The sequence below is a fragment of the Acomys minous genome (genome assembly GCF_964271855.1).
Source record: "Acomys minous genome assembly, chromosome: 19".
Classification (NCBI taxonomy): Eukaryota; Metazoa; Chordata; class Mammalia; order Rodentia; family Muridae; genus Acomys; species Acomys minous.
In genome coordinates this window covers 1,857,849-1,862,539 of record NC_140499.1, presented here as the reverse complement: position 1 = coordinate 1,862,539, position 4,691 = coordinate 1,857,849, and positions in this window count along the sequence as shown.

Here is a 4,691-nt window from a genome sequence, read left to right as displayed (position 1 = left end):
GAGACATTAACGAGGTGCAGGGCTGCCTCACAAACATGAGGAATTAATAAGTTTGATCCCCCAAATCCACATTTAAAAGGCAACTACAGTGCCAGAAGCTTGTAATTTCTAATACTGAGGAGGAAGAGATAGATTTCTGGCTCTTGCTGGTCAACTGGACTAGATTTTTTGTAACTTCCAGGTTCAGCAACAGATCTTATATCAAAAATGGGGTAGATGAATCCTCAAGAATGTCACCAGAAACTGACCTCTGCAATCTACATGAATGTACACACATATGAATAAACAATGGCATATATAAGAATACAAATATATAAACGTATTTACAAATTTGTATATAAAACTATAATAGGAAGTGTTTCAAAGTCCCAAGAAGGGCAGCTTAATTAATTATAAACACATACATTTTGAGGGTTAACATACTTTAACAATATTTATTATTATTATTATTATTATTATTATTATTATTATTATTATTATTATTATTATGTGTGTGAGTAAATAGTGAAAGAGAGAGAGAGAGAGAGAGAGAGAGAGAGAGAGAGAGAGAGAGAGAGAGAGAGAGAGAGAGATTGTCCATGTGATAGTATGCATGAGGAGGTCAGAGTGCAATTTGGTAGAACTGTTCCCTCTCTCTATCATTTTGTGGCTTCCAGAAATTGAACTAATGTCACCAGGGTTGGACCTTTATTTATTGTTCCATTTTTGAGTGACAGCTAATTCATTTATGCGAATGGGCTTAGGTGAAATTCAAAGATGTTGGATGTTTGTCAGAGGCACATGCATTCTGGGTTTGAGCACTACTAAAGTGTCAGCACTACTAAAGTAGTCAGTGACTACTAAAGTAGTCATCTCTGAGGCCCTCTTTCATGTACCTGGCTGAGCCTAGAGAGAACAGAAGTGTGTGCCCTCATTTTGTTATGTAGTTCTTTCTCCATCTTGTTTGTATGCTTAAAAGAATTTATTTCATTTTATTATTAAAATACTTGCACTTTGTATATTTTCATTTTGATTTCAGCTGCTTAGTTTTGACCTCTCCTTTGCATAATACCTATCACTTTCAAGTTTGCATAAATGATATGATTTCTCTGGTTTATACAACTCCCCCTTTTATTTATTGGGTGTACATGCTGTGTGTGTGTGTGTATGTGTGTGTGTGTGTGTGTGTGTGTGTGTGTGTGTGTGTGTGTGTGTGTGTTTGTACCAAAAGACAATTTTAGGAAGTCAGTTCTCTGCTTTACATGTGGGATTCAGGTCAGCAGGCTAACTAACTTGTCCATCCCAAATTTCCATATATGTCACACACCAGATCATTGCCTGCAGTTTCACCAAGTTACACCAGATCAGAGAAATATGCCTACAATACACTTTATGAAAGTATAAACATCACAGGGATCATTCTATGTGCAAATATGGTGTCAAAGTCAGTTAGGAGAGTCACAGATGCCTTAGAGATGGACAAAAGATATTTTGGAATCTGTCTTTCTGTTCCACAGTGATCAATGCCATACATAGGAAAGTGTGCCTGTCTTCCTACCACACAGTTTAATTTGGTCCAAATATGGCAGGTGAATTCTCAGGAAAGATGTTCAACTGTTGTCCTTGATGACCACAGGAAGCCAGTCATTTGTCACTGGAGTTCATTCGGAGGAGAGAGAAACTACAGGATGGGCTGAGACCCAACTTCATAGAATGAAAGGATTCTGTATACTTCCTTTGTAATATTGTACATCAACTTCTGCTCATTTTTTCAGGGTCATTGTTCAAAGTGAGATTTGGGAGACTGGCCTGACTTCTTCCTCGCTCTCAACAAATCTGGAGTCTTTTGCTCACAGGCCCATAGCAAATGCTGGCCTGACTTTCAGCAAACATGGGCCAAATTTCAGTCTCATTATAAAATATAAAGTCAGAGTTGGCCTTCAGTTTTGCACTCACATTTCACACAAAACTAATTTGCAGTGCTTCCAGATGGGTTCAGAGCTGATGGCACGCTGCCTGCTATTCTAAAATTCATGATGCAGAGAGCACGGGGATGGGAAAGGAAATAGAGTTTGTACCCTGTGTGGGGAAATGTGGAGGTTTTAGGATCTAGGGAAAGAACGAGTCAGAATTTTAAAAATAACACCAGCAGCAGCTTCAATATGACTAAGGCAAAATGGCAGAGAACCAGTATTTTATTAAATGCTCAGTGCCAAGCACTGAGCATGATGTATGTTCTGTCATTTAGTTGTTCCCATAATGGAAGAGGTAGGAATTATTTTATTCTTTTTAATTAGGAAAAGTATTCTTATACTTCTGGGCTCTGGAAATCACATCTTTGTTATAAATCAGGTATGTATGTATGTGAGTTCATTAACCAAACGATACTTTGTTGGCAAAAATTCAAAATTACCTTTCAGGACCTGAGGAGATGGCTCAGCTGGTAAAGTGTTCACTTTACAAACAGAAAAACAGAACAAAACAAAACTGAGCTTGATATACAGAACCTACAGGGAAAAAATGCTGGGCATGGTGGTACTCATTTGTAATCCCAGTGCTCAGGATCAAAAATACACGTTGTATGTGCAAAGTCAGAGACAACTGAATCCCTGTGATTCACTGCCTGGCCAGCCTAGCTTACTTATCCAGCTGCAATCTGTGAGAGACCCTGTCAAAGAAACATCAGTGATGCTCTAGGTTGTCCTCTGGCCTCCACATGCAAGTGTGTAAATGTGAATACCCCACCCCCACACATGCACAAACACACAACCCACCATTCAGTTAGAGTGTTCTTAGTTTATTATGTCTTCAGTTCATGGATGGATATGGCAGTGTGTAGCCTGATTTCATGAGAAGTATCTGTAGGGACAAGAGAGGAATGTCATTAAACACAACTTCATTTGCTACACAGAAATGTTCTTGGCTCTATCTGCCAGGAGAAAGGACCATCGTCCTTTTACTCATGTATATTATAGGGGACTGACATTCCTTACACAAAATGAGTAACCCTAGAAAGTGAGAGGTAACCTCCCTTCCATCTGGGCAGCTTGGTGTTCATTTTTTCAAGTATGCCTATTAGGACTTTCCCTTGCAGCTCAATCTTCCCTGACTGTTGATAATAGACTAGAATGAAACTAGAGAGATGCCTGAATTGGAATAAACTGCCTCCTTCATGCCACTGCCCACTGGGCCTGGAAATGCAGTTACTTCCCCTGAGTGCTGTGCAGGCATTAGGTGCCTGTGCAACTAGATAAATGGTCAGGTTATTCCTCACTTGTAACTTTTCCCCTAAAGCTCAAAATATCATGTCTGGTTTACATCTGAGTTCTAAACTATGGAAAATCATTAAAAGAAAGGAACATTTAAAGCATCAACTTTTTAACTCTTTTTGTTTTGTTTTGTTTTGTTTTTGACAGGGTTTCTCTGTGTGACCTTGGCTGTCCTGGACTCACTTTGTAAATCAGGTGGGTCCCAAACTCACAGTAATCCACCTACCTCTGCCTCCCTCTGCTCCTAGAGTGCTAGCATTACTAGCATGCACTACCATGCCCTGCTAACTTTTAGCTCTTAGTTAACTGCATAGATAAATGAGTTTTAAAGACAAGGAAAGAATTGCTACAAGTTAATTAACAAATGTATATTGACTGCTTGGCTATTTTTTGTCTTTTTAATCTTGGGTGGTGGGATTAGCAATACAAAACAATAAATTTCACTATGCCTTTTTCTTTCAGTTTTTTCAGACAGGGTCTCTGAGTATCTGGTCTTGACTTTATTATGTAGTGAAGGTGACTTTGAACTCCTGATCTTCTTGGCTCCAATTCTGAATGGTAATGTTCATATATGGTGGGGGAGGTGTAGGTTTGTGCTTGGTGGATAGTTTTATGTCAACTTGACATAACTAGAGATCACAAAACCCCCAAAATGGCCACTAGGACTTGATACTAATACAGCATACCCAGGGTCCTGTATTAAGGTTCAAGCTTCAGGTCACAATCCTTCCTGACACAGCAGGATAGGAGAGTGACCCCAGAACTTCAAGGGTAGTGGGTTTATAAAAGGAAGGGGGCTTGTGGGTCACAGGAATGTCACCCTTTTGTTAGGTTGGGTAGAGACTGAGTCTAGAGGGGAAGGGTTTTTATTTATTTATTTATTTATTTATTTATTTATTTATTTATTTAATATTTTTTATCTCAGAGGAACATTGGGAGCTAATTGTATATAATTGCTCTGGTGTAGTTTCTGGAGACTGCTGGAAGGTCTAGTTTATGGCAGTGTGTGGTCATTCATGGAATGCAGGAAGAAGTAAATGTCACCTGGAGGACAAGTTCTCGCAGAACATTTACAGACCACAGCATTAGTTGCAGAATACACACTACATATAGAATATGGCATTAATTTTGCCCTTACACTAGAAAAATGCTAATGCTTTCTCTAAAATACATACTTTTTATTTTTAAAATAATATGTGAATGCTATGTACAAAAGTGTGGAAATAATAATATATACATTAAATCAAAAAGCCAATCTCACAAAACTCTATAAACACAGAGAAATTATCATGATTAATATTTTCACATATTTCTTGGAGTATTTTACACATTAGTTGTTATATCTGAGATGTTATTATGTATATAATTTTATGTCAGTGTAGCAATTACAAGTAGCACATGGACAATTACCTTACTCTCTAGTCTGGACATTTGTGCAGTAAC